Here is an 18103-nt window from a genome sequence, read left to right as displayed (position 1 = left end):
GTGTATCGAGAAGAGACAAAATTGGAACGATATTACAGGCTTAGAAAAAAAATTTGAAGTGGACACAAAACAGTGGGAATGCGGGTTTAATAGTTATCATTCTTTCTTCAATTTCTGAATTTCCAATAATAGATATGTATGGCTCTTATAAACAGAACACAAACATTATTTGAATAATAGGCTATTCAAAGTGGTGTATTTATCATGAATGAAATGTGTATATTAAAATTAAGCAGCAACTTTTGTGTCAATTGGATGATCAAAATGATCTTATAATTTTTTTTTTTTTAAAAGCCTTCCACCTAATCCTAAAGGACCTAAAAATATAAAATGAAGATTACATAATTGGGTAAAAAATAAAGTATAAAGAATTTAAAGTAAAAATAAAACTGTTATTTTATTAATTTTTTCCCAAATAAAAGCCCTCCTAGAATTCAGGCATATGTGAGAATATAAACATTTAAAAAACAATACAAAAAAGACCTATGGTTTCACATCGACTTTTAGTAATAAGAATTTGGTATTTTATGAACTATTTTAGAAGAAGAAAAATTCTTTCTAGGAAAAGGCTAAAACATGAAAGTATATGAGAAAAAAAAATAGTATCAGCTTTTTCTATAGTGAGGAGCCAAATTCATACCTGCTTGTAAATGGAAATATATATTTCTAAAAAGTTTATGCTACCAAGATGTTAATCTGATATACTAAGGAATCAAAATTTTGTATTCATAATTTTTTTTGCATCTACTCTATAACATCTTTAGTACAACCAAAATATCATAATATTTTAGAAAGAAAATAAACAAATTTAGCCTCCTGTCCATGCTCAAGATTAGGGTCATAGTAACAAATAGTTGAATGATTAAAACATCTGCTCATTTCAACTGTTTCTTTCTGATTTGTTAGTGTGCAAATTTAAGAACGCAATCAAAGTACTGAATTACATGAACTAAACTGAAATGCAAATGTATTTATTAAAGTGGAAGCTTAAAACAGAATAAATCTTAAGCATTACTGAGCTTTTCTAATAGGGTAAATATAAATTCCAACTATTTAAATAAAGTAGATTTCTTAGTGTAGCTTCTCTGCCCTTCAACGAAACAGTTCTTCCCTCTCATTCCAAACTGTGGTTGTACTTAATGAACAAAGATTGAATGTGTATTTCTGCCAATAGTTACAGCATCTAGTTTTCAAACAATAAAATGTACTTTATTTCTGAGCACATTAATAAAAATGCATTACCTTATATCATTAATGACAGCTATTCCATAATGGAGTTAACTCTAGCAAATAGTTATTTTGCCATCTAGCTTTTAAAACTCCATACCTATTTCCAATTTATCAAACTTCAATTTTCAGGTCAGATGATAGTAATGTTAAAGCATTGTTAATTGGTCAACAGTTTGATTAGTTTTAAGAAAAAAGCAAAGATAAAAACAGGTCTCTTTCTTTTCTTTCCATTAAAATCTCATGCAATTATTCCTGTAGATTATAGATTTCTTCTGGGATTTCCAGTTTCATACAACTTTTTGGTTCATTTCACAGGAATAATATTCATCTTAAATAGCAAAAAAACAATTGATGGGCTTTTTACAAGAGGGAGTTCACTCTCTGCACTGATTATTGCCACTAAATTATACTGTTTTTTTTTTTGTTATGTTTTGTTTTTTGTTTTTTTTTGGTTAAACCCCTGTTGTAAAGCAACTAGTCGAACATGTTTTCTGTTAGTAGCCATTCTCTTTGAATACCTGTGTCCCCACTAACCAAATTAAAAACAATAATAATATAGTGATCTTTTAAATTCTGTGTACTCTTTCTTTCATAATTCCTTAACTCTCTGCTTTAACCAGAGTTATATATTATCCTAAATGTTCTCTATCTTTTTGTTTTTCCTTGAATTTTCTCTCTGTATTTTTATCCCTAAATATTTTATCAATTCATTTACATGCTTGCAATTATATGCATATGAAAATATATGTATTTTACTTTTACAATCAACATTAAGTTAAGTTTTAACATTTGTAGTTCATAACTATAACTTATTAGTTTACACTGTTGTATAGTATTCCATTGTGTGACATAATTTGTCTTCATTAACATCAATGGATATTTAGGTTATTTTTATTATTACACATAGAGATGCTATAACATGTATAAGATATTTGAACATGTATAAGATATCTACAGAAATTTCTCTATGGCAGTGGCTCTTAACCTGGAGTGATTTTGCCTCCAGGTAATATTTGGCAATGTGTAGAAACATTTTTGCTTGTCATAACTTGAAAGATGATACTGACTTCTAATAGGTAGTGGCCAGGGATACTCTAAACATTCTACAAGCCACACAAGACAGATCCAACAACAACAACAACAAAATTATCTGATTTAAAATGCCAATAGCATAAAATTGAGAAACTGCTCTAGAATATAAGTTGTGAAAATGAAGTTTTTGGTAATAGAGCATGGGGGAATTTCAAATATGTTAGATAATTCCTGTTGTATAAAAGTATATCAATTTTATGCCTTTATCAGGAGTATAAAGACAAATGTACCAGTAGTTTTTCATAATTGTTGACATTTAATATTTTTTAAAGATTTATTTATTTTATTTATGCATATAAGAACCGGGGTACAGGCCAGATGTATGGGTGGGTGTGAAGATTCACCAGAGACAGAGCAGGGAACAGAACAGGCAGACTGACTGAAATACATTGCTGTGGGGAGCAGCAGGCAAGACAGGAGAGGTCTGCTGTGCCATGTGGGAATCTCCTTGGCTGGTGGGTATCGAACCTGTGCTGCAGAGGCTGAGGACAGCTTCATAGGTTGTGTCTTAACCCCTTGCGCCACCAGGGAGGCCCGACATTTAATATTGTCAAATACTTTAAATTTTTAAGTGATTTTGTGAATAAGAAATAAAACTCCTCATAGTTCTGACTTTCATTCATTGATTACTAATAAGATTGTTCATCTTTTCTCATTTTATTGACAATTAGGGTTTCCTGTTCTATGAGGTACTGTGCTGATTCAAACAATTTTTTTAAAGATTTATTTTATTTATGCATATAAGAACTGGGGTACAGGCCAGATGCGCGGGAGGGCGTGAGGACTCACCAGAGACAGAGCACGGAACAGAACAGGCAGACTGGCTGAAATACGCTGCTAGGGGAGCACCGGGTGAGATGGAGAGGTCTGCCACGCCATGTGGGATGCTCGCAGGCCGTCCGGGATCGAACCAACACTGCAGAGGTTGCAGACAGCTTCACAGCACTATGCTCAACCACCTGTGCCACCAGAGAGGCCCCTCAAACAAAATTTTTAAAAATTAAACTGTAGGCAATATCTATACTAATCTATTCTTCATTTGTGTGACAAATCCCTTTTTCCAGTCTGTGGATTGTTTTCTCACCTTTTTGAACAGAGTTCTTCATTCAATGACGTTGAACTTAGTAAATTTTTCTTTTTACTTATATCTCTCCCACTTAAGAAATTTTTCCTTTTACCATTTAACTACTTTAATATTTTCATTTTCCACATTTGTCTTTAATTCTCTTGAAATATTTTTGTATGGTGTGAAGGGAGAATGAATTTTCTAAAAAAGAAACTCTATTCTTAGTACTATATTATCAAATACTGTTTACTTTCCCTACTGATCTTCAAAGCTAGCCTTTTAGTGAATCAAGTTTCCAGATATTTATGACCTCATTTTTGGTTCTTTATTCTGTTGGTCAAATCACTATCATTTCACCAATATAATACTACCTCAGATATTATAGCTTTATAATAACTTCAAAAATCTGCTACAATCCACTATCTGTTCTTTAGGAGTATCTTGTCTATTGTGATCCTTTTCTATACGATACTTAGGAAAAACCTGTCACTACTCCCTCTTACACTCACACAAAATCTGATGGAAATTTTTTTGAATTTACAGATCACCTGAAGGGAACTGATTCCTATGTTACAATTTTTATTATTTCAATCCAAGAATATGGTTTATTTTTCCATTCGTTGAGATTTTTCTGTTTTTTCAAAAAATGTTTAGTTTCTCTTGTAAATTTATATCTCTGAATACTTTTTATAGTTTTTAAAATTATATATTTTAATGCTTTTTTAAGATAGATTTATTTATTTATTTATTTATTTGTTTGTTTATTTATACAAGCACTGGGTACAGTCAGAAGCGCGGGAGGGTGAGAGAATTCACCAGAGCCAGAGCGGGGAGCAGAGCAGGCAGAAGGACCGAAGTACACTGCTAAGGGGAGCAGCATACAGCAGGAGAGGTCTGTGCGCTATGCGGGACCCTTCTTTGGTATGCGGGACCCTTCTCCGGTGGCCAGGGAGCAGCTGGGGATTGAACCGGCACCGCAGAGGCTGCGGGCAGCTTCGCAACCCAGCGCTCAACCACTGCACCACCGGGGAGGCCCTTCTGCACATTTTTAAATTGGGTTATTTGTCTTCATGTTGAGTTGTATGAGTTTTTTGTAGATCTTGGATATTAGCTTTGTTGGATGCATTGTATGCAGATATTTTCTCCCAGGTGGTGTGATGAGTAACGAGAACCTTTAGAGATGAACTCTATGTCAGTCTTTTTTTTTTAAAGATTTATTTATTTATGCATACAAGAACCTGGGTACAGGCCAGAGGTGCGGGGGGTGAGAGGATTTGCCAGAGACAGAGTGGGGAACAGAACAGGCAGACTGACTGAAATACACTGCTGAGGGGAGCAGCGGGCCAGTCAGGAGGGGTCTTCTGTGCCATGTGGGTAGCTTCCTGGCCAGGCATCGAACTCGTGCTGCAGTGGCTGTGGATAGTTTCACAGTGCTGTGTTTAACCCCTTGTGCCACCAGGGATGCCCTCTATGTTAGTCTTTACATGAAATCAAAGGCACTCCTTCAAGTCATACTTAGATACCAAAAGAAAAACTCGCTAAATATATTTACTAAATATAATTCAATAAATATTTGTGCCTACTATATCAAGTACTATATAATCTTTGAAGATCAACTGACTCAATTTCTGATTTCACAGAGGATTCTGTTTAGTTAATAGACAGCCTTTAAAAAAAATTAAAAAGGATGCTTATAGGAGCCTGGAATGGAGACAGAGGGAGAGTATAAAAATAGCAGTCATGCTCAAATGACACCTCCTGGAGGGACTACTTATTCTGTGCTCAGAGAGCAACAGTTAGGAGTAGCCTGGAACTTGAGTAAACAAAAGAGCATGACCTCCACTTTTGTACAGTTTTTGCTACCCATGCATACATTGTGAAAAAGGTGGCTAGAAAAGCTAAATATTATCCATGGTCTACTTTTCCTGTTCTAAATGTATACATTGACGAATTCATTCTACAAATATTTTTATAAGAAATACTTATAAAATAAAGCCTCTTAGGATGATTGAAAGGCCTCAGTATGAAGTGATATATTAATCAACTATGTCATCTTCTGCTTAATTTGTCCTGGCTCTTATTTCTAACATAGTCGATCATAACCTTGACCATATTTAACAAGTTTCCAGGCTTGGAAACTTCCAGGGTTAGCATCTCTAGGAATAACAAGTATGCAATCTATTTTATCAAGATATTGCATCTTGGAAAAATTCGCATTATATGTGGTTCTGTTTTCAAACTAATATGTGCCTCATTATACCATGCAGCATTTTAATTTAGCATTTTCAGTCAACTCAGAATAAAGCTAATCCCTCCTCCAAATTATAATTGTTTTAATTGAAAAATACAAGGAAGATTGTTATGAAATTAGGAGAGGTTCAGAAAAGTAGATTTGGAAAATTAAAAGAAGTAGATTAAAAAAAGGAAATACATTTTGCCAGTATTCAAGACAACCACAATCAAAATATCAGTATATCTATGTCTGGTGTTTTTTACTGTAAATAGTTTTCTCTGTTATTTTTACATAATTTTGTCATCACATATGTAAATGCACACACATGCATTATGTAATTTCATTTCCTTTTAGTGGAGGACATATGGTATAGAGGACAATACACAGCACTGGAGAAAGACAGACCTGGCTTCAAAGAGAACAATATCACTTGCTAGCTTTATTATCTTGGATATGTTGTTTAATGTCTCTCAGTCTCAATTTTCTATCATATATCTTCTCGGTTGTGACTAGGACTAATTAATGTAAAATTTTTGATATTGTGCCTAGTTAATAGTAAATGCTGAATAATGATTGAAATTATTGTTTTTATAGTGTTCTGATTATGCTATCAAATACAATAATTTCCAGGCTAAAAATTCCTCAATTCTTTAACTGTTTTCTCATCACATACGCTGAAGTCCCCTCATCACATACACTGTAAATATTGGATTCATGTACCTCCTGAATGTATGAACATAGCCTAAATTACTTCTCCCTCTTCTTCCTTTCTTCCTCCTTTTCCTCCTCTCATGTCACCATATATGCCATTGAGTCACTGCCAAGGAAAGCTCTTTTTTCCCCAGGAGTACTGTTAATGACTCATATAGACCTTAAATCTAATTGAGGCAGTTGGTGTTTCGGTTCCAATGTATGACCTCACAATTATTCCAACAAAATTATATATTGTTAGATTTTATTCATTTTAATTTGTAAATTTCATGATCTTGTAATCCAGTGAATTTATTCACTTTCTTTATTCTCAGTAACTGATTTTTTATAGGCATGCTTTCTTATCTCAGTTATTGATAAGTATGTTCTTATGAGGAAAAGTCAAGGACAAAGGCCTATGCTCTGCCTTTTGAAAACCTTTCCTCCAGGCTGACACAGATTATTAAAATTCCATTGGGTATAATCATCCAGCCAGTTATGAAAACATGCAATAGTACTATCTCTAAACTTAAATGTTCCCATCTAATTCAAAAGAATATATAAAGAAGACCTAATAATGACTTGCTAAAACCCCAATATCTGTATCTACTGCATTGATATAGTGGTTTATAAATTTTATAAAGACTATAGAAGATTGGTCTGAATAGTTTATTCTTGTTGAATGTATACATTTCCCCAATAACCACCTTTTTAAATTCTCACGAAATAGCATTTTATAAATATAATCAAAGTTATTCTGCGCCCAAGCAAAATCAGTTTCATGGATATGAAGTGTCCATACTCTTCCATTTTTTAAAGATGCAGTCGTCCTCTATTATCCTCTCATTTCTCAAAAGAAATCAGCTGAACACTCCATACATAATCTCATTTAGATCTTTGGTAATAATTCATAGAAGTCAGGAGACATATTGGCAGGTTCTCCCAGTGCAGCATATGGGAAAAGTGCTGGGAACTTAACTATCATCTTGGCTCAAATCCTAGTTCTTCACTTTTTGAGTTGTATGTATGATTCAACCCAATAATAGTACATACTTGGTAGGGTGCTATGATGATTAAATGAGTGAGTGCATGTAACTACTTAATATATGATAACTAGTAGGTCCTCAATAAATGTTACCTATCTTATAGCCCCTTTATCTATTTTTGCTTTTCAATTTTTAGTCAATGTTTAATGGTCTTAACTTCATTCATTCAACAGATATTTATTGAGTAATACTCAGTTACATTCAAGGCCCTGGAGATACAGTACTGAACAAATCAAAATCCCTGCACTCATAGATCTCACATTCCAATACAGCTTGTAGATAATGGTGGCCAGTGCTAGGAAGAAAGAAAAGTCTAAAAGTTAGAGGATGTCAGAAAAAATTATTTAAAAAAGGATTTCCAGGGTCCTCTATGAAGAGATGATGTAAGCAGAGACATGAATGAACCAACAGGGAAAAACAAAAGAGAAAAAGATGGTTGGCTTTCTATTTTTGTGAATGAGTTTTACGTCTTAAATTTTTAAAAATGAGATATTCCTGAATTGATCTTCTTCTTCATTTCATGCTAAGGAAATCATTTCTGGTTCACTTTAAAATCTTTCACAAGCCCCAGCTCATTTGTGCTTTTAGTCTTGCTGATGTTATTTTTACAAGTCTATGCTACCTTTATATATTTGCGCTTGATCAGTGTCCCCTTTTTTCATCTCCTGCACACGCTGTTTTAGATTCAGAGCCTGTCAGTAGGTCCCTGCGCAGTGCCCTGGTATCTTTAGTTTCTTCCCCATTTTCTTGCTCATTAGAGTCATTTGTGTTTGCATAGGCAGAACACTGCTTAAATCAAACTCTAAGAGCGCTCCGTTGCTTTTCCCCAAGGTTCCAATCATTTTCATTTTACCTACTGGTTTCTGTCAGAATTGGGTCCGGAGTAGGAGTTCCCCTTACTGCTTACTCTGCCTTCTGGGAAATGAAATTATCAGCAAGGCTGGTCAAGAAATTGTCAGTGCTTTGTGAGGAATGAAAGTTTTTGCAAATCCTTCAAGACTAAAATCCCTAATACTGAGATATGTTGCTTCCCTGATGATTTTGTTGTCTGCATTAGAAAAGCACCCTTCCGGCCAAGATGTCTATGGTGCTATCACTTCTCTCTGTCTCTCATTTTATATTCATCTAGATTTTCCTCCAGAGTTCCTCCACCACAATTTTGTGGATTTACAAGTATATTTAGCAAGCACTTTTCACTTACCTTTCCATCAGCTCTGTCTAATTATAAGCAGATTTGGATTAAAAATTAGGTTTAGGGCCTTGCTGCTGGTGCAAGGGGATAAGATGCAGCCTATGAAGCTATCCACAGCCACTGCAGCACGAGTTCGATCCCCAGCCAGGGAGCTACCCACATGGCACAGCAGACCTCTCCTGACTCTCCCACTGCTCCCCTCAGCAGTGTATTTCAGTCAGTCCACCTGTTCTGTTCCCCACTCTGTCTCTGGTGAGTCCTCTCAAACCCCACACCTCTGGCCTGTACCCCAGTTCTTGTATGCATAAATAAATAAATCATTAAAAGCAAAACAAAAAAAAAAAAACCAGGTTTATATGAACAAGCTCTATGCCCAGGAAACCAGGAAATTTCCTTACACCTTAATATTAACAAGCAGCATGAAACTGCAGAAAGTTTTGAAATAGAAAGTGTATTCTATTCCTGACACAGACATTATATTAGCTTAGAGATTTAACTCATGTAAGAACTAATGGGCCCTTCTGTGGGGTTTGAAAGAGCTGCATGCTCTACTTTACTGATGAGTAAATTGTGACCTAAAAATGTTAACTGACTTGTCCAAAGTCTCACAGCTAGTTGGGGAGAGAGACTGTAAGAAAAGTTTATTTTTTTCTATAGGCTAGTAATCTCACCCCATACCTTATTGCCTTTGTTTTAACAGCCCAGAGACTTACTCTTTTGTGAAACCCAAACAATAATATCTGCCCTTCCTACCTCCCAGAGTTGTTGTTAGAAGGGAAAGAGATAATAGCTATGTAATAATAGTGGCTGTGCAAGGTGGTATTATTATGATAATGATTTTAATGGTTTAATCTGTAGGTTTCTAGGCTTTTTTTCATTCTTATTAAAATGATTTGCATTTTAAATTTAAATCTGTGGTGAAATGTGCTTACTTTGTTAAAGATTTACAACAAATTGCAGGCTACATCCTACTGGAAGATGGAACCAGTTTGGTATCCCTGAGGTAATAATCTTTATTCTGTCACTCTAGGCTGCAATGATAATCCATCCTCTGGACTTCTCTGATTTTAGTTTTCCCATCTGTTAAAGGGTTAACATTCCTGTCTCTTACAGTTGTGGGAATTGATACAGAAACTCATTATCAGTGGTTTTTTTTAATACATTTATATATATATTTCCTCTTCCGTAAGACTATGAGCTTCTTGACAGCAGGCACTATTGTCTTTGTATTCCTAGAGTCTGGCTCTCAATAGCTACATGGTATGTTTGCTGAATAAATTATTTACCAAGGTGAACAACACAGTGTGGGTGTGAGGGTGGCAGCACCTTGTAAGTCAATGTTTTTCCAACTCTTTTTTTAAGAGCACTGCATTGAGTTTTGTGGAGGTACTTCTTGAGAACTGCTTAAAAGTAGAGAGAGTATAGCTGAAAGTCAACCCTTGGCCTTCATCTTGTTTTAATCAATCAGACATACTTGCTTCTTATTAATATGTGGGGCTTATATGTAAGATTGTTTTTAAGGGAAAAAGTTTTTCAGTTAAAATAAATTTGAAACAGTATATGTAGGCTTTAGAGTCTCAAAGACACATCTAATACCTCTTTTACCATTAGACACCTTAGGTAAGCTAGCCTTTCTATTTCATAATCTCTTTATTTATCATAGGACTTACAGCAGTTCAGGTTGGTTGTAGATGGACAGGAAGATATCACATGCACACCTGCCATTTCCTAATGTGTTTAGCCAAGAACACCAAAGTAGATCCCACCTGGATCCAGATGGCCGATTGCATCAGGAGCAGGTGCATGCAGACACAGTGTACCTTGGCGTGGCTTTTCTTTACCTCTGGTTCCCTATGGACCACACAGCTGCCAGGGCCGCTATCATCAGGGTTGAAAAATACAATTTTTTAAACTCATACTTGCCACTCTAGAATTTATACCTATGGCTTAGACACTTCCATGTAAGAAAATGATTATAAACATTAGCTTCTCCCAATTCTAGAACCAAACTAGCATAAGCAAGTAAACCTCTGGGCAGAATGGGGAACAGCAGGGAAAATAAGGGCCGGGGGTCCCTGAGTAGTCTAACTGGAGGTATATTTCGAAGATCAAATAAAGTAGGAGTAACACTAAAATATTCAGTAATGTGTAGATGGCTGGGCTTGGGCGCCAATAGATCAGAACAGATGCTGGTCATAAACTGCCAGCAAGCCTCACCAGTGCATGCCAGCCAAATGCCAGTCCTAAAATAAAGTTACATTAAAATGTCCTCATGATATCTGACACATAGATGGTGTTTGATTAATGTTCATCCCCAAGCTTCCCCTTCCTCTTGAATAAAATCTAGTAAAAACTAAACACTAAAATGGCAATCCAAAAAGACACACCTCCAGATAACCTGAGAAGTCATGCTTATTATTTAATATTGCAGTATATTAATGAGAGGATAATTTCTAACATCAAGATTCTTTTTCTGGTCTCTAGTAAAATGTATGTACTTTTTAAATATATATATATACTTTACATAATTGTTCGTTTTTGTACAATGTATGCTTGTATGCTTTCTTCTCTCAGATGTACTCCCCATAAAATTCCCACCACCAATTCACCTGTGAACCATCACCATAGTCCCTCGTGTTCTTCCCTCCCCTGTGTTTTTTTTTTTTTTTTTTAAGATTTATTTATTGGGCCTCCCCGGTGGTGCAAGGTTTTAAGCACAGCACTATGAAGCTATCACAGCCTCTGCAGCACAAGTTCAATCCCTGGCCAGCCAAGGAGATACCCACAGGCGCAGCAGACCTCTCCTGACTCACGCAGTGTTTTCACTCAATCTGCCTTTCTGCTCCCCACTCTGTCTCTGGTAAATCCCCTCATCCCCCCACACCTGTGGCCTGCTTCATAGTGCTGAGACTTAATCCCTTGTGCCCCAGGGAGGCCCTGCCTCATCATTTATAGTTACTCTTATTACTTTATTTCTATTTGTAAATTTCTTTAAATTCTTTTTGTGATTTGAAGTTATAAATTAATATAAAATAGATAGTGCCTAACAGAAAACTTTTAAATTATGGGACCTCCCTGGTGGTGCAAGGGGTTAAGACACAACCTATGAAGCTATCCGCAGCCAATGCAGCACAAGTTCAATCCCCAGCCAGGGAGCTACCCACATGGTGCAGCCGACCTCTCCTGACTTGCCCCCTGCTCCCTTCAGCAGTGTATTTCAATCTATCTGCTGTTCTATTCCCCACTCTGTCTCTGGTGAATCCTCTCACCACCCCCCCACACGTGTGGCCTGTACCCCAGTTCTCATATACATAAATAAATCTTTTAAAAAATAAATAAATTCTGTTTAGTTCTTTCAGAGCATAAGTTTAATTAGAGGTTCTTCTAATGTTATGGATTTAAGGAAAAACTAAGCACTTTGAAATATAAAAGAATAAGAATCATTGCTGTGAACATAAGTAACAGTTAATGAGTTCTTCAGATTGCTAACTTAATAATCAGAAGTACTAGCAATAACACTGACATACATGTGATAGTAATTTGTTTGTGATAAATATAAAGCTGTTTCAAATATTTCAAAATGTTCTTCTAAAATGCTTTGCTATTATATAGCCCACTATGGAAGAATATGTCAAAATATTCAAAATTGTTCCGTATTAGTTCATACAATTGTAGGCATTTATTTAGCAGCATTTTGAAATGTTGTCAACTGTACCAAAATGATAACAAATATTTGATGACTGACTATATGTCAGATATTACCTGGATTAGTTCATATAACACTCACAGCAACATTATAAAATATATGTAATTATTATTACCATTTTATAAATAACAAGAAACAGTGAAAAGATGAGCTTTTATAACCCGCTTAAGGACATACAGCTTAAAAATAGTGAAGCTAAGAGTTGGCCCATGTAGTGCAGTCTAAATTCAAAGTATTTACATTATGTTGCTTTTCTAAGAGATTATTTTAAATTAACATTTACCAAAGTTAAGCTATTTTATGCTCTATTTTATGAGGTCCTTTTCAAATCTTTATCAATAAGTTTTTTTCAGGGTAAGGGAGAAGAAAATGTGAACCTTTTAAAGTTTTTATTTTTACGTAGTAATGTATGACTTTTTAAAAGGATATGTCAAGTGCTTCAGTGGTGTTTTAAAAACTTTTGCAGAGCAAAGTGATTTAAAATAGTATTTACCAAATTCTTTACTGTACCAAATTGTAGAATTTTAAGTAAAAACTGAATGTAAATGACTTCAGCTAGGTATAGCCTACTGAGATCAAGAGAAGAAATTCCACTTTCTATTGTATGTGTTCTGTTAAGAGTCTAAATGATAATAAATGTTCCATACTTTTTAGTATGGATGCAGACTAAATTAATTGGCTGAATTATCCATTTTTATGATTTGACTATATCCTTTACCTTACAAGTTGGCAGGAAAAGTGAGCAGGAAAAGAATAAAAATTTTGAAAAAGAAATTCTATGATTATTAGAAGCTCAGTGGAACTTTGTTATTTAGAAGCACCTTGTTAAGGAAGGGAAGTTATTCATATATGTCACCATCAGTTTATTGGTTGTCCTGGAAATTATTTGTGGTGACACTTTTCTAAACAGAGCCAAATCCAAAAATAAACACATATAATTGTTCTAATAAAGTTTAAATCCCCACTCTGGTGAATCCTCTGACTCCCCACACCTTTGGCCTGCACCCTAGCTCTTGTATGCATAAATAAATAAATCTTTTAAAAAAAAGAAAGTATCAAGTTATAAAAGACTATTTTTAACATACCTGAAACCACCAATTACTTGTAATAAATTTCAGTAAATGTTTAACTTGTTCACCTTAACACACTTTGTGTTTAGCTATTTCTGTTTTATTAGTTTCTTAATTATTAAGCCAATGATTCTTTTAAACTGTGTGCATTAATCCTTAAAAGGTGTTTGTTCCCATTTGTTTGGTGGACAGAAAGGCCATTCCTTTCATCTGTTCTCCCTTGGTGAACTATACTTAGGGGATATTTGGTAATACAAAAGCAATAAAGGCACCAATTTTTATTGTCAAGGTACTCCACGTAGGGAAACAGAACAGGTCACAGAAAGAAAATGCAAGAGAAAAATCAGAAGAGTGGTGGAAAGTGGTGTTGAGTAAGGAGAAGTGAAACTGTGACTGTAAGTATAGAGAGAGCTGGGCCAAACATTAAGAATAAAACAGAAACTATAATTTCGATACTGCGTTATCAATATGTGTACAAAGGAAGTGGTTTATAGACAAATTCTTTAAATTCAGTAAAGCAATATTATTACTATTCAAGATATTTTTCACAACTATAGAACGTATGTTGACAATAACATTCACACATTCATTCACATATAAGTGGCCACCAGAGCTCAAAATTTAAAATGGTTACAGGAGCCAGAAAGATAAAAGTAGCGAATTTCGGGCAGTTGGGTGAAATATATAGTCCTCTTGATCTGTCTTTCCATTTTCCACTTTAGAGAGATAAGGTAAAAACGTATTTCACTGGCCTTTCATTCTACTAGTAGGAGCAAACAAAACCTCACAGATTGGGTGATTCATGGAACAAGAAACTTGGCCTTGTTTTTGAGGTGGTAATATGGAATGGTGGAGGATGTGGTGTGTTCAGTTTGTGTTTTACTTAAAAGGGAAGGCCTCTACTGCTGAATGTTGTTATGAAATAATAATGTACAATAATGTTGCTTGGGCCTTTCTTTTTTTTCCCCAGAAGTTTGAAGTTCATATATTGTTTTAATTTGATATATCTAGATTTCTTTTCCATTCTCTCACTATATAAATTATATTTGTTAGCTAGATTTTCTTTTATAGGACAGCATTTTAAGACTTTCAGTGCATGTTGTGCTAATAACTGGGCATATGAAGTTCACTGAGATTTTAAGGAGCTTACTGTCCAGTGGGAGAAGAGCAAATCAATAAATACAACATGTAATAACTGGTATAATCATTAGTATTCATTTTGATGGTCCTTCAACACTGAAAAGTTCCACATCATCAAAGAGATAAAATGATACATAGTATGATTTAAATAGCAAAGTCTATACTAAAACATTTTGGACCGTATTTTTATTTTTAAAGGAATGTAAACCAAATGAAAGAGCGTTTGAAGTGTCAGCAGAATATCAGGACATCTTCCTTGGGAATGTGATTAATTTACTCTTTAAAACAATATTAATAAATGTGCTGGTGATTTGGCAGGAAAAAATAATTAAAAAAGCTTTTTGCTTCTTGACTTTGTAGTTTCAGTCTTTGACTGCCTAGTGAATCCTAACAGATGAAGTATGATACTTTTTACCAAAATGCATAAAATGTCAAACATGTTTTGATTTTGAATAAAATCCAAATGCCAGGATGTAAAGTATACCTTTGAAAAGCTTCATGTACGTTCCAGTGATTCTAATTTCTGAGGTTTCCTGGATATACTTTTATCTTATACAAGTTGCTGGGATAGGAAGGGTAGTGGGGAGAAAGGTTATTCTAGGTAAAGTGGGATTCAAAATAAAATCCATTCAATTTTTCTGAATCCAAAAAACAAATGCTTTAATTTCTTGCCTCCTTTGAGCTATTTCTCAACTCCTAGTCTCTCTAAATAAGATATTAATTCTAGAAACTCCTTAAACAATTGATGTTTGTACTTAAAAGCACATGCATATGTGTACGTTATTATTTTAAATTCATTTTTTGGAAATCACCCAATTTTCTTGGTAATCACTAATTTGTGGAGATATTAAAATATTTAAATACAGCCTATAAAAATATTTCAATAAACTGACTAAACAAGTTTATTAGTAAGTAAATGGCATGTGCATGTGTTCACATATGTACACTTATGATAACTACATTTGTATAAGATTTCTAGGTTATTTGACTTGTAATATCGTATCAGCAAAACAGTGCTACAATATTTGGATAGCAAGTAACCTTATTAAACAAGTAAATATTATAATAGTATTCACGCTTATAGGATTCTATAAAATTTGTTCCACAAATACATTTCAACAAACAACTATAATTTGGGGTTTTTGCAAGACACTAAAATGGTCACTGTTCTTCAAAAATCTGAGAGTAGGTGAAGTGTTTCAAAAATGATTTCATCCAATTGGTGCTTACCATTCTGAATAATAAGATATTACTTCCTGTATTACACAACTTGGGGACCATTTACACTTCTCGGTACAAGAATGTGGGCAGGGAAGGAGGTGCTTCCAGAGAGGGAGTTCCAGAAAGGGACTTCAGGCACATAATAGCCTGCTTAAAAGACTGTTTCCCCAGGAGATCAAGATGTTACTTTAGATTATCAGGGACATTTAAATGTTGTGTTAGACAGCTGACAGTTTCTAATACTCCTTAATAAAGTTTGAGAACTATGGATAAACGGGCATAAAAATGGTACTGTGATATATATATAGCTGTGTTTATGGATGGCTGGATGAGTGGAGAAAAGACTGGAGAAGAGAGAGGCTTCAAAGTTAACTAAATACCACAAACAGATATTAATATTTTAGTATGTGTAAAATTAGGACCTCTCTGGAAATTAAAGTTAAAAGGAATTTGTTAAAAGAATGGGTCACTAGGGCCTCCCCGGTGGCGCAGCGGTTGAGCGCTGGGTTGCGAAGCTGCGCGCGGCCTCTGCGGCGCCGGTTCGATCCCCGGCTGCTCCCCGGCCACCGGAGGAGGGTCCCACATGGTGTGCAGGCCTCGCCTGCCGCCCGCTGCTCCCCTCAGCAGTGTGCTTCAGTCCTTCTGCCTGCTCTGCTCCCCGCTCTGGCTCTGGTGAGTTCTCTCACCCTCCCGCGCTTCTGACTGTACCCAGTGCATGTATAAACAAAACAAACAAACAAACCAGCAAACAAATAAAGCATGCCTCTATAAAAAAAAAAAAAAAAAAAAAAAAAAAAAAAAAAAAAAAAAAAAAAAAAAGAATGGGTCACTAAACTGAAATAAAGCCTGTGTGAACCCACCAAAACCTAATATGATGGAAAGGAAAGCAGTACCACAAAGGAAAAACTGGATGTATTTTCCAACAAAAATGGGGGAACTTGAAGGAAAAACAAAATTCCCCCATCCCCCAGCATTTATTCTGTGCAGGAGATACATAAGTGAAAGTTTATTTCCTATATCTTCTTAAAAATAATACTGATAAGGGGCCTCCCTGGTGGCATAAGGGGTTAAGCACCACACTATGAAGAAATCTGCAGCCAATGCAGCACAAGTTCGATCCCCGGCTGGCCAGGGAGCTACCCACATGGTGCAGCAGACCTCTCCTAACTTGTCCACTGCTCTCCTCAGCAGTGTATTTCAGTCAGTCTGCCTGTTCTGTTCCCTGCTCTGTCTCTGTTGAATCCTCTCACCCCCACCTCCGCACCCCTGGCCTGTGCCCCAGCTCTTGTATGCATAAATAAATAAATCTTTAAAAAAATAAAAATAAAACTGATAAGAACCTGTCATAAATTTATTCTGTAGACACATCAAAATTAGGAAATTATTACACCATTTTCATGAATAAAAAAATGCATCTTCACAGAAAAAAAAAAAGATCTGAGAGAAAACTGTGAATAGTCTGTAAAGAAAGAGTAATTTAGTTAAAATTTCTGAATGCCATGTATATTAAGCATATACTATAAATCTTTATGCCCTAATTAGTTTTGTATATTCCCTTATAAATTTATATGTATATTCCTATTTATTTTGCATGCATATTTGCCCTTTGTTTCCACTGATGATTTATTTCTCCAGGGAGGGTGTATGTTTACCACTCTGCAGTAGCACCTAGAGCACTGAATTGAGTAAATCAGGTTTTCTATGAGATTTGAATAATTGCCTTTATTATCCTCACATTTTGAAAGCTATGTCAGCCTACAATTTCAGTAAAAATGCAAAATTAAAAATGAATATAGAAAAATAATGTGCATGTCTCTTTTACATTAAATCACCCTGATGTGCCAAATGTAGCACAAATGGCCCTCTAACAGGGGTCCTATGCAAACAGTGGGTGATCAAAGAACACATCAGCAGCAACACCAAGTTACACTGGTAGTGTCAAGGACAATGTATTCTGAATTCTATTTTGTATTTCTTCCATGATATTGTGCTAGAACACAAATATATAGACACAGATATATACATATACATGTGCGTATATATATTTTACAGAATTTAAATAATTCATCCAAATAAATTATTTAAGTGATTTAAAAATTCCTTTGTCAAACAGATTAATGGAACCTTGTTATTCAAAAGATAAATCATTTTATATGAAGTGGCAAAGACTTCAAGGGCTAATAAAGGTTTTATGAGAGATAAACTTTTAATGAATTAATATTTTTGCATGTACTTATTTTCTATATACATATAGAGACAAATGTTTATAATGATATTTATATCAGCATTTCTGACTGATTTTTAAGGAACCAGTATTCACAGTGTTTAAAATAAAGTATTTTTATAGATTTCATTTTTAGGAGCTGGTGGAATATAATTCACCAAGCAAAATAGGTTTAAATAATAGTGCTGTAATA

At 34.9% G+C, this 18103-nt stretch overlaps 1 protein-coding gene across 10 annotated transcripts in view; it reads left to right on the top strand.

The window, feature by feature from the left end:
• Positions 1–18103, top strand: part of ADGRL2 (adhesion G protein-coupled receptor L2) — a 594604-nt gene that overhangs the window by 385172 nt on the left and 191329 nt on the right. The window lies entirely within an intron of this gene.

The sequence above is a fragment of the Talpa occidentalis genome, unplaced genomic scaffold, assembly GCF_014898055.3.
Source record: "Talpa occidentalis isolate TD23 unplaced genomic scaffold, MPIMG_talOcc4v2.1 talOcc4.9, whole genome shotgun sequence".
Classification (NCBI taxonomy): Eukaryota; Metazoa; Chordata; class Mammalia; order Eulipotyphla; family Talpidae; genus Talpa; species Talpa occidentalis.
This window is presented reverse-complemented; position numbering and strand designations above follow the sequence as displayed.